The following is a 17,068-nucleotide window of genomic DNA, read 5'->3' on the forward strand; positions in this document are numbered from 1 at the left end:
ACTAGGCTACTATGCTAAACTTTAGGCAACTAAACTTTCCATTCCTCCTAGATAAAATTTTCCATTCTTAAGTTATGTAACTTTTATTAACACTCTTATTACAAATTATTCTTAAAGCTTGCTAGGTGTTTGGTTCTCTTGTCTCAGGTTTTTACTTAACAATGGATCCTTTGGCCTAGTGGTCATTATCCCTATTCAGGGTCAATGACTTTTATAGCCTTTCTCCAAATCTCATGATTGTAGGTTTGACTGTGATGCAAATTGGGCTAAGGCCCGCTGATATCCGGTCCATGTACCAAGTGTTTAGCCTCCCCCTTGGTCATCTTCCATGCATCATTGCAAGGTCCATCCCATCAATATAGCTCAGGTCTCCACTAAACATGTCCATCCCAATGCAACTTAGCCTCCCTCAACTTGTCTTCATCTGGGACAACTCACATTAGATCCCTCACAACCTCATTTTTCCCTATCATGGAGAGTCCAACCATTTGACCATCTCAACATCTTTGTTTCCGTGGTGGAGAACATCCTGATTTCTTCTCTTGTGACTGCTCGGATTTCTGTTCCATACATGAATATTGGTTGAATTTCAGTTTTATACCGTAGCCCTTTATTTTATTTAAATTTAATTTAGTGATTTTGTATTACACCACTGTGGGTTCAGCTCCAGTTGCTACAGTTTCAAGCTCGACCGAGTGAAAATCACCTTTGGTACTTGTGTCAGATTTGGAGACTCTAGGAACATTAGAAATCCAAGGAGAGTGATCACTGACACAATCATAAGTAAAAAGTCTTCTCTGTCCTACACGTTTTATTAAAGTAATAAGTAAAATGATAATTACCCACACACATATAAATCCTATAAAACCCAGGCAAGAATTCATAATTCATAATCACATCTTCAAAGAGATTCTAGAGTCAGATGGATCTTTCACCAGATAATCATCAATAGAGAGATGATTCCTGTTGGGGCTTTCTATGGATCTTCCCTTTGGTCTTCCCACCCTTACCCAACAAGGGAACCTCTTTTTACATTGTAATTTTTGACCACATCTAACACCTTATGCGTATGCATGAAGATTTCAACTCTCTTTTCTTTATCTGTGCTTCCACACGCCTTAAATATTGGGGTACCCTGTTTGTCATAGGTTGTTTCTTAGTTCCTCTTATTCTCATTAGCATCTATGCACAACCTGTGGTCAAGACAGAAAAGTCAAAGATTTTACAATTGGGTGTCTTTTGGTCTTGGACAATACATTGTGGTCTATTGCAATCTATTTTTCTGTAACATCACCTATTGGCACATCTGTTACAGTAATCTTGTGATTTACTGGCATAGGGTTATTTCTCAGTCACCAACTCAAGTCAGGTGTTCTTAAGCCCATGGCCTAGTCTGGCCAAGCTAAAATCTTACAGGCCTCAGCCTGTAGGCCCTGTGTTCCAGTCATGCTTTACTTATATAACTAATACATACTCCACACTCTAAATATTTGTCAATCTTATACTTCTATAATCCTATCTCTTAAAGCTGTTTAGCATATATTGATTATATAATAGCTATGAATTGACCATAACACAATGATAAATGGGTGATAAAATGAACTAAGTGGTTACAATACACTCTACCTTTTAATTCTACTGGCATCATTTAATCACAGAGAATTGGGGTCAGCCCCCACCATTTGTAGCATGCAGTTCTGGTATAATGCCAGGCATCATTCAGGAGGGCAACCATTGGTCCTAGGTATTTAAACTCTTTCACTCTTCTAAGGTCTCTCCCTGTAATATCATTTATGGTGAGTCCTCCTTGGCCTCAGTTATCATAGTTTCAGTCGAACCACCATTCGCTCTAAGTCCCGCTTGCTCAAAATGGTGTTGTCACCGTTCAAAGCTGGTTTGCAGGGTTCCACAATCTTCTGCACGTATCATTAGCCATCAGCACACAGCATTTTCCAAGGTTGCTCTGTTCGCATATCCTCACATATCCCTTCCAAGGCAACCACGCACACTTGTACGTTTGGTTTATAAAAAACTAGGCTTATTCTTCAGAAGAATTTTCTCCAAAGCTAAATGACTTCCTTGCCATTCAGTTGTATAAAATCTACTCGTCCCAGAACTCACTGCATTTAGAAACCCTAAAAGGCAGGACTGAATTTGATTATATATAAAACCTTGATTATCTTAAAAGCAAGGGGGAAAAGACGATGTATAACAGAAGAAATAGAGCTGCATCAATTGTCGATGATTCTCTGACTGAAAGTTTCTTTTCTACAGATGGCAGCAGTGGAAGTAACAGTGCTGCGCTCTGGGATAATCATAGCAACCCGTGAAACATGTAATCCAGGGGAGTTATTTTTTTTCTGATATTAAATTTTAATATCCTGAATATATATATATATATATATATATATATATATATATATATATATATATATATATATATATTTAACACTGTGTCACAAGAAACGTAGCATTATGCTCACACTTAGAGCAACGTACGCCAGGGGCTATTTCCATCCGCAGCAGAAAAGGAAAACAAAAGAGGTTTGCAATCATAAGAACATAGGAATTGCTGAACTGGCTCAGACTTGAGGCCTGTCTAGCCCGTATCCTGTCTCTGACACTGGCTAGCACCAGATGGTTTAGAGGAAGGGGGAAGAATCCCACAATAGCAGATGTAGGATAATCTGCCCCATACATTAAGTCTCATCCTGGTCTCTAATAGTTAAAGACTAGTTTAAGATCTGAGGAATAAGGGTTAATAACCCTTCCAAAATTTAACTTTTATAACTCTGGATATTCTTGATATCCATATAAATGTCCAGTTCCTTACAAAATCTTGCTAAAGTCTTGACCTCAAATACTATCCATGGTAATGAGTTCTGCAGTCCAATGACTAATTAGTATGAACAAATATTTCCTCTCATGAATTTTGAATTTGTGATAATTCATTTCATTTAATGTCCCCCCCACCCCATTTTTGTGTTACGAGATGGAGGGAAAACAGAAGCTCCTGCTTTACCTTTTGTAGACCATTCACTATTTGATATTTTTGTATCATGTTCCCTCTTGTCTTCTTTCTAAATTAAACAAACAATCTCATTCATTTCAATCTTTTTTCAAAGGGGAGTTTTCCAGGCCCTTGAACATTGTCATCATGCTTCTCTGGACCCCATCTATTTCTGCAATTGCTTTTTGAGATTCCGTGACCAGTACTGCACACAGTAGACTGGCTGCCTATGCAATCCATTGTGGGAGATAGGCATGTCAGAATGAGATTCACAAAAGCCAGCTCTCTGAGCAGGAGGCCACCTAAACCAGCCAGTAGTAGCTGGATCTCAGGTGCCTAAACCCAACATTTAAGCACCACTAAGTCTGTTTGTGAATCTGGGCCCTTGTCATCCCTGTGCTGGCCACAATTTGGGATCACACTATTGCAGAATCATTCAAATTGTTTCTGGTTTCTTGGTGAAAGAATGTTTTCTTTTTCACTTCTTGCAATTCAAGAGATGTTTACTTTTGTGGGTGGCACATGATGGAGGCTTGGGAGGCTAAGCCTTCCCAAACCTCTGCTAATGCTCCCCACTGTGGACTGGAGCTGGGCTGTGGCTGGTCGCAGAGCTCCTCTAGGGGGCCAGAGTTTGGGGCTCCTTCAGGCAGCCAGGGCACGGGGTAGCTCAGGATGGTGGGCTGAGTCTTAGGGCTGCTTGGACAGGCCAGTTGGGGTCTTCCACCTACAGTGGTGGGCTCGGGGCTCCTCTGGCCCCAGTGGGCAAGAGTGGGCACAAGGGGCAGAGTGGGGCGGGGCCTCAGGTGAAAGGGGTGGGGACTCAGGCAGAAGGGGCAGGGCCTCGGCAGAAGGGGCGGGGCAGGGGCAAGCCTCCTCTAACGAGGCATTCACATGCTTCCCGTGTCTAGCCTCCAGTTAGAACTGTTTAAATGTATATCTCAGTATCACTTACTATGCTCCTTCAAGAACTAAAAGTTTAGTGAGTTCTCTGCTTCAATCGCCACTTAACAAAACAAACATAACTCACATAACAAGGCCATCATATGCTTGTTTACTGGAGTCATTCGGTAAATGCAGACCTACAAAAATTATGAGTGTTTCGTTATCGTCTTCTCACAATTCAACCACAGGCCTGATACTTCTTTCAAAACGCCTTATGTGCAGAATATGTTGCTTCAGATAAGTTGACTATTTACAGGATACTGAATCTATTATAGGGCTGTAGTTTTAACAACAAATAATTTCTGAAAATAACATAAATCAAGGTTTGAAAAGTAACAAAGGACGTCTGATGTAAATCAACCTTTGTGCCTAGTTATTTTTCTTATTCTTCTAGACTCTGTATTTTCCTTCAATCAGTTGTGCTAGTAAATTTTGCAGTGATACACTGTGTCTGCAGTGCTGTTATTGCTTGAATGTGGCTAAAAATAACTCATAGGGAATCTAGCTCTGAGATGCAGAATGCAAATCTTGTTTTGCTCTTGAAATCTGTAAATACAACTGATGCTGCATCAGCATGTCAGCTTCAACATAAAAAGAGCTTGATAAATAACATGCAAGGAAAGAGAAAATAAAGTTATAGACAATCTCTCAGCTGTGAGGTCTCCTTGTAGCTCCCAGTGTGGGAGAATATTTATTTGTGGAGATGGAGAACTAGGGACCCAAAATATGGAGCTTTTATAAAGAGGATGAGAAGAGTATGGGGGTGGGAGACAGGTATATTTGCAAATACAGCAAAAGCAAAGAAATCAAGGGATAAAACACCTACCTAAGGTGCCCTGCTCTGATGTATGAAACACGGTTAAAGCAGTGAGGGGTGAGTATGAGGAAGTGGTATTGTGCTGGGAATGGGCAACAGGGGATGGATCACTCAATAATTGCCCTGTTTTGTTCATTCCCTCTTGAAGTACCCGGCAAAATCAAGGAAAGGCTGAAACTGGCTCCACTGAGTGAAGAACAGGAATGTAATAAATGCCAGTCGCATGGTTTTGTGTGAAATAGACTTTGTCAAACAAACTTGATAATTATTTTTGGATGACATTACAAGTTTGGTTGATAAAGATAACTGCACTTAAAGCTGTTTGACTCAGCACCACCTGAAATACTGACTAAAGTTAGCACTGTACAGAATCAATGTGACCCATATCAAATGGATTAAAAACTTGTTAACTGATAGATCAATCCTATTCACTATCTTATCAATTATTTAGAAGAAAATATAGAAAGCTTGTCCGTAATGTTTGCAGAAGATAGAGATTGGTGAAGTGGCAAATAATGATGAGGACTGGTAACTTATCCAGACAGATCTGGATTGCTTGGTAAACAAGTCTTTTAATGCAGCCAAATGTCAGAGCACACATTTAAGAAAAGAGAATGCAGGTTATACTTACAGAATGGAGGACGGGATCAAGAAAGCAGCGACTCGGAGCTCCCAGCGCAATGCGGCAGCTAAGGGGGCTCGCTCAATATCTGTGGGTACAAATAGGGGCAAATGGAGTAGCGCAGGGAGGCAGCATGAGCTCTGTGTGCAGCATTAGTGAGACCATTACTGTGGTACTTGGTCCAGCTCTGGGGTCCACAACTGAGCAACTGGAAAGGTTTCAGAAAAGAGCTGCAAGAATAATTTGATTTCTGGAAACCGGTCCTTATAGTAGGAAGCTAAAGAAGATCAATCTATTTATTTATCCAAGGGAAGGTTTAGAAGTGACTTTAAAACAGTGTGTGTGTACCAGCACAGGGAGGTTTCTAATTATGGAGGGATCCTTGATATAACACAAAACAGCAAAACAAGATGGCTGACACATTCAGACCGAAAACAAGTGCATAGAACATTGAAGGTAATTTGCTATGGAAGAAATTTACCCAGAGTTGTGGTGGATTCTCCATCTCTGGAAATCTTTAAATCAGGACTCGCTATTTTTCCAAAAAAGAGGCTCTTCTTCTATCACCAGGTATTAGGCTGGAGACAGCAATTACGGAGTGAAATTCTGTGCCCTGTATTATGCAGGATATGATTGTACTATTCCCTTCTGACCTTAAAAACCAAATAATTCTATATTAAATGAGGTGAGATGGTTAAAAAACCCTCTTGAAATTATATCCATTTTTATCAACTTCTTAAGACTTTCCAACATCTAACTTATTCAAAATTAGAAGATTCTGTGTATGTGCTCATTTCATCCTCTGGGCACTTTTCCCATAAATTAAAGTACAGCATAAAGCCAATAATTTAAACACTTGACCATACCCTTGTGCACATTTACGTAGAAAGCTACTAGTCCTAAAGGGTTAAAGTGCCCTGAAGAGGGGGAAGCGTTGTAATCACCAGATTATTCTTTTGCTTTAAGTTTCCTTTTCTCTCCCCTTTGCACATTCACTACTGAAAAAGCTTCCCCTCACTCAATAAGCTCTGCATTTTCTTTCAGGGATGTTTACCACTGAACAAACTCTAAGTAATTAAACAATCCATTATACTGTTTTTAGAGAACATCTTTTTTTCTTTAGTGCTCTTTACCCTGAAGAAATAGGCAAATCAATAATGTGTGTTTTCTTTTTAATGTAATATTTTTAGATACTGCTTTTAATTCCTCATGGACTCATAGTCCCTTCTGGCCTTAATGTCCATCATGATCATCTAGTCTAGTGATTCTCAAACTTTTGTACTGGTGACCCCTTTCCCATAGGAAGCCTCTGAGTGCGACCCCCCCCCCCCTTATAAATTAAAAACACTTTTAAATATATTTGACACCATTATAAATGCTGGAAGCAAAGCGGGGTTGGGGTGGAGGCTGACAGCTCACGACCCTCCACATAATAACCTCATGACCCCCTGAGGGGTCCCGACCCCCAGTTTGAGAACCCCTAATCTAGTCTGTCCTCCTGCAGATCGCAGGCCACAGAACCTCACCCACCCATAGGCCCATACCCTCTGGCTAAGTTACTGAGGTCCTCAAATCATGGCTTAAAGGCTTCAAGTTACAGGGAATCCACCATTTACTCTAGTTCAAACAAGCAAGTGACCTGCCATACTGCAGATGAAGGAAAACAAACAAACAAAAAAACAGGGTCTCTGGCAATTTTCCCAGAAGGGAAAATTCCTTTCCAGCTCCAAATACGGTGATCAGTTAGACATTGAGCATGTGGGCGAGACCCATGATCCATAAAACTGGGAACGAATTCTCTGTAGTACCTCGAAGCTCTCCCTATCTATTGTCCCATCTCCAGCTGTTGGAGGTAGTTGCTAATAGCAGTTGAACATGGGCCATACGTCATTATAGGCAGTCTCATCATACCATCCCCTCTACAAACTTATCAAACTCAGTCTTGAAACAAATTAGGTCTTCTGCCCCCACTGGTCCCCTTGGGAGGCTGTTCCAGAGCTTCACTCCTCTGATGGTTAGAAACCTTCATCTAATTTCAAACCTAAATCTGTTGATGGACAATTTATATTCATTTGTTCCTGTGCCTACATTGGACCTTAGTTTAAATAACTCCTCTCCCTCCCTCACGTTTATCCCTCTGATGTATTTATAGAGAGCTATCGAATCTCCCCTCAGCCTTTGTTTGGTTAGACTAAACAAGCCAAACTCGTTAAGTCTCCTCTCGTACAGTAAGTTCCCCATTCCTCTGATCATTCTAGTAGCCCTTCTCTGAACCTGTTCCAGTGTGAATTCATCTTTCTTAAACATGGGAGACCAGAATTGCATGCAGTATTCCAGATGAGTCTTTTGAGTCTTGCAGCATGTCTGTTACAGTAATAACATTTGGTATGATCACTTTTCTCCCCTTTCTTATATGTAGGTTCTATATATGCAATTCTCTTATCATCGGGTACAATCCCCGAGTTTACAGAGTCCTTAAAAATCCTTGCTATTGAGTTTGCAATTTCACTTGCCAGTTCCTTTAATATTCTTGGATGGAGATGATCTGGGGCCCCCAGTTTGGTCCCATTTAGCTGCCTGAGTTTGGCTTCCACCTCAGATGTGGTAATTTATACCTCCATATCTACGTTCCCATTAGCCATCCTGTCACTGTCACCAAGCTCCTCTTTAAATAACCGAAGCCAAGTATTTGTTAAAGTGTTGGGCCAGGCCTAGATTATCTTTATTCTCCACCCCATTCTCAGTGCTTAGTGGTTACACTTCTTCTCTCCTTGTTTTCTTTGTATATGTACGGCTAAAGAGCTTTTTAACTATTGGTTTTAGTTTTGAAGGCCCAGCTCTGCTTGGCTTTTGCCTATTCACCAATACAAGGAGCCTGGGTACCAAACAGGAGAAATTGGAATTGCTTATCTAGGAGCATAAATTCAACCTAGTTGGTGTTACTGTGACCTGGTGGAATCATTCGTGCTATCGGGAATAAGCTGCTTAGGAAGGATCGAGTGTGCAAAAGGGGAGGAGGAGCAGCACACTACATCAAAGCTAGCATTACCCATTTATGGGTCTCTGTTTCTCTTCATGTCTTTGGTTTTCAACGTCTCAATTTCTTATCAATGCTGAGTACAGGGCAGAATTACTTCTCGTGTCTTGCTTACAATACTCCTGCTAATACATCCCAGAATGATGTTCGCTTTTTTGCAACTGTTGACTCATATTTAATTTGTGATACACTGTAACCTCTATATGGTTTTCCGCAGTACTCCTTCCTAGTCAGCCATTTCTTATATTGTGTTGGCACAATTGATTATTTCTTCCTAAGTGGAGTACTTTACATTTGTGCTTATTGAATTTCATTCTATTTATTTCAGACCATCGATCCAATTTGTCAAGAACATTTTGAATTGTAATCCTGTCCTACAAAGCACTTGCAACCCCTCTTGGCTTGGTATTGTCCACAAACTTTGGAAATGCTCTCTCTATGCCATTATCCAAATCATTTATGGAGATATCGAATAGAACCGGATGTAGGACAGATCCATGCGGGACCCCACTTGACTTGCCCTTTCATTCTGTGAACCGTTGATAACCATTCCCTGAGTACGGTTTTCCAACCAGTTGTGCACCACTTTACAGTAGTCTATATCTCCCTCATTTGCTTATGAGGGAAAATATATCCTAGAAGGCACACCATCCGTTTGTCTTCCTATCCCTTGCAGAATGTTATTTTGATTATTCTGACTATTGACACCCCAGCCAGCAAGGATTGTCTGTCTCCGTTGAACAGTTGGAGATCTCTTTTGGAGCAAAGCTTAATTTACTCACAGTTGGGACAAACACTTTTGGTTTTCAAGTTTGTGCTGAAAACTCAAAAATATTTGTGGAAAACTTGGATGAAAACCAGTTTGTTTTTATTGTTGTTGTTGTTATGGGAGCTGTTTGTTTGGATTTATTTGTTATTTTGCAAACTTCTATGGGAAAAAAAAAAACATTTGTGGATGAGCTCTACTTCTTATGTGTTTTCCCCATTCACACATGACAGAGTGGATGCCAGGCAGAGTGAAGCAGGCATATGATAATTAGGTCGATAAACTCCCCCACATCACCAGGAACAAGAAATATAAATAAGAACTGGAGAAAGTCTTAACTAAATTGCACATATATAAAGAGAGAAGGCTTTTGGTGGTCCTGAAGCCATGTTCTTCTATGTTACAAAAATATACTATAGAAACCAATTATCCACTGCATGGGCCAGTGTCACTGAAATCAGATATGTAGCAAATAAAGGTATTTTGACTAAGGCAACAAAACCAGCAGATTCTCAGACTACCAATAAAGGAAGTAATAGGCATCTGAAGTGGAAAGGAAAATAAAACATTTTAAATAAAAGAAGACGTTTAAACCATTTCTGCCTCGTTTGCTGTGTTTTACTAAAATTCCGTGCAGAAGAACAGGATAAATCAGAGAACATTGTCAAAATAACCTCAAAAGCAGCAGAAAGATAAACACAAGTAGAAAGCTGAAATCCCTAGCAAAACGTTCCACAATTGACATTACTACACAGTCACTTAAGAGACATTGTACAAAGCTATTAGGGATAGAATGATAACCTTATTAAAATGAATTTTAAAGGTGCACTCTCCATTCATTCTTCAAATGAGTTACAGACTTCATAGATAGTAATTGCTTAATTGGAAGACTGCCACTATATCAGTCTTTGCGAGGGAAGGACAAACAAGATGGGCATGTGACCCCTTTTTACTATTATTTCCTTGTACTGCAGTAACACCTACAGGACCCAGCTGATACCAGGGCTCATGGCTCTCTTGTGCAAGGTGCTGTACATGCCCATACTAACAGACAGTACCTACCCCAAGGAGCTCACCATCTAAACAGACAAATTACATATTGTTATCTCCATTTTACAGGTGGAGAATGGAGACACAAAGATTATGACTCTCACTCAACAAAGCAGTTAGGCGTGAGTAGTCCCGTTGGCTTAGAGTGCTTGTGTGCTTAATTGCTTTGCTGAACTGAGGCCTAAGTGACTTGACCAGTGTCACAGGAAGTCTGTGGTAGCACCAGGAACTGAATCTAAATTCCTGAGTCCCATTCTGGTGCTTTATTCACAGGGCCCCGCCCCCTTCAAATAACAGAGCTATCTGAAACAATGAAGCATTATGGCTTGATTACTGACGCTCTGCTGAAATGACATAACTCGAGAACCCATCTGAGGTTGGCAAACTATGCAGTGGTAGGCAGAGACCCAGTAATGCTTCCGAATCGAATCCTCCAGAGAGCTAGGAGGAATTCTGGAGGAGACAGACAGAATGTCACGAGGCACCTGCTGCAAAGGTATCCTCTGCAAATCCCCCTCCCTGGACTCAGGCCATTTTGAACTTCTAGGTCCATGTACCCTTGCAGAGCAATTGCAACAAACATTTCTTAACTCATTTCAGTCCAAAGTAGAAAGTGTTTGCACAGCACTGACTATGATTAAATATTCTCACATGCCATCCCTGCATAACAATATCCTCCTCAAATCAGAGCACGGCGCCATGGTACTTCCTCATCTCTTCTGGGAATCACCTGGGAACATCTTGGGAGATATCCAAGTCCCGGGGCTGCCTGAGAAATTTTCTTGTAGGCCTGTTCATGCTTGAACATCTGAGTTGTTCAGGAAAACTGGAGCAGATAAGAAGAGCTAATCCAAGTGAATCTCTGATATACCGCTTATCATGGCAGTACAGTATGTGTGCTTCCATTATCCCAGACTCCCTGAGCCTCATTGTGTTTTCTTGCTTTGTGCAACTAACGACATCTTCATTGGGCTAAACGTTGTCCATCAACCCACGTGCAGGCGCCCAGGGCCTGGAGGGCTGCAGCACCAGCTCTGTTACGCTTTGCACAGGGCCAGGCTTTGGAAAAGCCTCTCCGGGGAACTGGGTGTGTCCCATGGAGGCAGCTGGGCAAAATTTTTCATGGAAAACCTATTTATGCCCAAAATTGCTGATGTGGGTTGACCAAAATAAATGACATATTTGGGTCAAATTCCCTCAGTCAAACTACGAAACAAAATGAAAAAAACAAAACAGGGAAGAGAAAAAAAATCTGTTTTGTTTTGACATTTTAGAAACAAAATGTGTTACGATTTTTCAATTCAAAATGTCTTTTCTCTTAGGATTTTACTGCAAATTTGTTTTTAAAAAAGTGAACCTCTCCTCCCCTAATTAAAAACAAAACCAAATGTTCAAACCGAAAAATTTAAAAAGGGTAAAAATATCTTTTAATTTGACCTGAAATATTAACAGTTCCTTTCCCTGCTCCCTGGTTTGTTTGGTTTGGCTATTAACCCTTGTGCTGCTCCATCTCCGTGAGTCACAGCAGTGCTGTGGCCTCGGTGATACAAGAGGTCAGACAAGATGATCACAATTGTCCCTTCTGGCCTTGGAATCTACGAATAAGGGGATTAGAGGATGGCCATTGCAGGGACCAACACACCAAAATGTGCGCGCGCAGCCGGCTACACCTCGTAGTTCAACCCTGCGCTAGGCAACCATTGTCGTCCTGCACTTTGCCTCTGGGATGGAGAGAATACTCTGTCCCTTCAGCACCTAGTCTCCCAAAACTCATGTAACTTGGACTTTAAATGGGAGGAGATGGGAGGCTGGGAAACATTTACTCCTGTAACGTCTCCATATTTTGTTTACCTATAAAAAAAATTAACTATCGAGTTGACATGCTCTGCAGTAACACAACATTGTACGTTATTGAACAAATGCCAGAACTAAAATGTCAAACCGCATTTGGTACCATTGGTTTTATTTAAGACTTTTTTCCTGTCAAAACATTTTTAAAATAATGACTCTCTTTTTCCACCCCCCCCCATGTAAATATGCCTATTGCTGGCACTTGTGAAGTAATCAAAATCTCATTAGCTGTGACTCCACAGTGTGTTACTGTGAAAAAAAAATGGTGGAATTATACATAAACATCTGTGAAAGTCGCTGTTTCCAATACCCAAACAAACCTGTGTGGGAAAAAGCAAAAATGTGTATGAGAAGATGCCTCATTGCCCCACTCTCTCACAGCTCCTACACAGGAGAAGTGTGTGAATCCTGACGTTACACTCAGGTCAGTCCAGTTGCAGCCAAGTGATAATATGGTGTTAGTGATCATCATTTGGATAGGGAAAGGATTGTTTTGTTCATCTTGCTGATACACGGTCACTTGGGGACAGATATTCTACTCTGTTAATGGGAGAGGCAAAGAGCCAAGTGAAACTAATTCTCTATAATTGATTTCATTACAGAACTAACATGTAACTAGCATAGCTGTTGCAAGCTTTTACTTTCTGTAAAGTGCATCTTAATTGTAAGAAACGCAGGCATAATCTTTGCTCGTATATTGATACATATGCAGCGCTACACATATTCATATACATTACCTGTTTTATAAAGGAGGCCATATAATGCTCTAAGTGGTAAATTAGAGTGGGGTTTTGTATGATGTCTACATTTACAGAATGCCTTTTGGCACAATTTGTGTGGTCTCATGTAGGAGCTACTGCAATCTGTCCTGCCTTTTGTACAATTATTCTGCTAAAATGGGCACTGCTGAATTCAGAGATCAGGTTTCATCTCTGATTCTGTAATTCAAATATGTAAATAGTTCCGGCAAGTTGCTGTCCTACCCCACAGCTCCATGTGAAGGGAATGGGGGATAGAAAGGGGCAGTGATAACTTGAGGATAGCACCTCGAGATTAAAGACCAGGATGTGGGAACAACCCCAGGCTTTGGAACCAGTGACTTAGTGGGGTTCTGTGTGGAGATCACTGCAAACATGGAAGAAGACATAGTCCCTGCCATGAAGAGATCACAGACTGGCTAGAGACAAGATGGAAAAAGTGAGAGTAACAAATAAATGGCACTCCCATAGCATGGTGATGGGTCCAGCGTACGACACAAGAGAAGAGAAGAGAAGAGAAGAGAAGAGAAGAGAAGAGAAGAGAAGAGAAGAGAAGAGAAGAGAAGAGAAGAGGGTTAGATTTACAATAATAATATGCAGGCTAACAATATGCACAACTGAGTCTTAGGGGCTCTCAATCTGGCAGTTGTTGTGACCATCAGAAGGTTATTAAGACCATGGGGCCTTTGGAAGCTAGACACGGGGGAATGTCCCAGAGGTGATGAGAGGACAATAGGTCTTGTATGAGGGACAAAGACTTTAGCTTAGGCTGGGCTCCCATGGGACGACCTTGTGAGGCTGGGCTCAGCAGGAAGTCCCACCCAACAGGACCAGAGTGGCAGTCCCACACATGCCTCTGATTGGCTGATACCAGTATATAAACCAGGAAGCCACGAAGGGGAGCTGTCTGAGCAACAACACTCCAGACCGTGCCTGCTTGCGATAGACCCTAGACTCTGGCTTCTGACCCTGGTTTGTCCTCGACTTCGCTATTCGATCACTGTAACCTGGTGCCTGACCCCAATCTCCTGGTAACCTGACCCAGCCTGTCGTCTGCCTCTCAGTTCCCGCCCCGGCTCACCTCGGATTCTGACCTCGGGCCGACGCTCGCTCTGACCACCAGGTCTGACCACCCTTGTCCTGGCTGTGACACAGAGGCTTAAGGTAAGAGCCAGGAAAGTTTGGGTTGCTGAACTTTCTGGTGTAGGGGACAGATACAGGGAAGGGACTACTCAGCCTGCACAGGCTCTGAGGGAAGAGTCTGTGAGGTTTTTGATTCAGTTTGTTAAAAAAGGCTTGAAATAAAACAACTAATCCTGCTGGAAACTGCTTCCCTGAGTTCTGTGAGAGCTTCACACAGAATTACCCCAGGGGGTGAACTGGCTCAGCAAGAGCAAAACCTGGTCAGGGAGGAGGAGGGTATTATAAGAGAGGCCCAAATCCTTCACAAGGACGAATGGCACTGATTAGTGAATCATACCTCAAATATACACATTGTTCATAAGCAATTCACAAGATCAGAAAAAGAAATATATAATTTTAACAGTACAGATGCCATGGAAAAGCACTCTGGGAATCAGGTGCTATATTCAGAAAAAAATCCATTTTTTTTCTCGCATCTTATTTTCCCATATTGCATTTTAGGTTGTTCTCTGCACACATCCCCCTCGTCCTCATTTTAAAATATTAAATTATTTAGGAGGCAGTACAAATAATGGAGAAAAATATAATTGTATCATTTACAGAAATATGTTCCAAACTCTTGGCATAGCAGGACGTCACAATGGCTGTGAGGCTGTTTATTCCTTGTCATAAATATAGCGGGAAGGGTAAACGCCTTTGAAATCCCTCCTGGCCAGGGGAAAGCTCCTCTCACCTGTAAAGGGTTAAGAAGCTAAAGGTAACCTCGCTGGCACCTGACCAAAATGACCAATGAGGAGACAAGATACTTTCAAAAGCTGGGAGGAGGGAGAGAAACAAAGGGTCTGTGTGTCTGTCTATATGCTGGATTCTGCCAGGGATAGACCAGGAATGGAGTCTTAGAACTTTTAGTAAGTAATCTAGCTAGGTACGTGTTAGATTATGATTTCTTTAAATGGCTGAGAAAAGAACTGTGCTGAATAGAATAACTATTTCTGTCTGTGTATCTTTTTTGTAACTTAAGGTTTTGCCTAGAGGGGTTCTCTATGTTTTTGAATCTAATTACCCTGTAAGATATCTACCATCCTGATTTTACAGGGGGGATTTCTTTATTTCTATTTACTTCTATTTTTATTAAAAGTCTTCTTGTAAGAAACTGAATGCTTTTTCATTGTTTTCAGATCCAAGGGTTTGGGTCTGTGGTCACCGATGCAAATTGGTGAGGCTTTTTATCCAACATTTCCCAGGAAAGGGGGGTGCAAGTGTTGGGAGGATTGTTCATTGTTCTTAAGATCCAAGGGTCTGGGTCTGTAGTCACCTAGACAAATTGGTGAGGCTTTTTACCAAACCTTGTCCAGGAAGTGGGGTGCAAGGTTTTGGGAAGTATTTTGGGGGGAAAGACGCGTCCAAACAGCTCTTCCCCAGTAACCAGTATTAGTTTGGTGGTGGTAGCGGCCAATCCAAGGACAAAGGGTGGAATATTTTGTACCTTGGGGAAGTTTTGACCTAAGCTGGTAAAGATAAGCTTAGGAGGTTTTTCATGCAGGTCCCCACATCTGTACCCTAGAGTTCAGAGTGGGGGAGGAACCTTGACATTCCTTAACACTGCTTTAAAATTAAAAATGTGGATTTTGAAACTGGGATCAGCTGTAAAATGGGACTTGCTACTCTATATTTCAATGCTCATTTATTCCATTCCTCCTTTGCACTCATGTGTTGGTATTTACTCCTGCGTCCGTATTAGTCAATTTTCTCTGTTTCTCAGAGTGGCTTTAAGATAGCTGTCAAAGCAACAGTAATGGGCAATGGACTGGCAGCAATCCAGGAGATGAAGGAGGGCAGTCAAATAGCCATGAAATCTCACATACATTTGAAAAGTAAACCTTTTATTTAGATTGCATGGACGTTAAAAGGGTATTTGTGGTACAAGTCACCATTGGCAGGTTGCGCACAGTAAACAAATCACCGAAACCCCTTGTGTGCAAGGCATTGATTAGCCATCTCAGACCTGGGATTCACTCAATTCTCTTGAAATCAGTTCCTGACCTCTAATAAGGGGAGCCATGCTATAGAGGTTTCCCTCCATGTAGCAGCTTCATTTCTTCACGTTCATTTTCCTGAGGAAACTCAAATGAGACACTAAGCCAAATTCATTGGTAGGTAAATAAAAGGGATGCAGGGCCCTATTCAACATCCTCCTCCATTGTTGAACCATGTTTTTCATCTGTATTCCCAGTGCATCTGGGCACCTGCTTAGCTTTTCTAAATTAGAGCAGCCTCAGGTTGGCTCTAATTTACACCCTGGGGGTCCATGCTACCCAGGAACTGTGAACAGCTGAGTGCATTGAAGTTGGGCCACACTCCTCCTCGCTCCCCCAAGCTTTGGTAGGTGCCTCACAAACCAATTACAGAGATACGACCCTTGCTCCAAACAGATTGCAACCTGAAATCAGAGCAGACATGATGAGGGGCTCAGGGAGAGTAGTGAGGGATGTGAAAGGGGAGGGCCAGGGTCAGGGGAGTCAGAGAATACTGAAGGCTGAAGCACTACATGGGTGGAGTCAAGATTTTTTTAAAGTCATAAAATAATGTTTATAAGTTAAGTATAAACCAACTAGAATGGTTGAAAAAAATGGAACAATTTCTCTCTCTTGCTAAGTGGCCTCATGAAGATTTTTTCATTAAAAGGAAAGAATGCGTTTATATGATGGAAAGGAAAAGAAAAAAAAAGAAAGAAATGACCGCATTTCAGTTTTCACTTTTTGCTTTTTCCTCTTGCTGCCCCTCAGTGCCCACCCATTTCTCAGAGGTAAAATTGAAAGAGAAAAAAACAGGAGATAAGGGAGGGTTTGGTGGGCCTGGGGGACAAAGAGAATAAACTGATAATTGTTTGTTGCACAGTAATTTTAATAAATGAAAAATCATCCCCTTGCAAAACCTGCACAATGAAAATTATGGATCAATTTTTTAAAAAGTTTCACTAAAAATCCTCATCAACACCAACAATAACTTTGAATCAGCTCTAAATACTAACAACATTGGCATGAAGCAGCCTTCTTGGTGTTTGCTGCTAGG

Source organism: Lepidochelys kempii, chromosome 6 (assembly GCF_965140285.1).
Source record: "Lepidochelys kempii isolate rLepKem1 chromosome 6, rLepKem1.hap1, whole genome shotgun sequence".
NCBI lineage: Eukaryota > Metazoa > Chordata > Testudines > Cheloniidae > Lepidochelys > Lepidochelys kempii.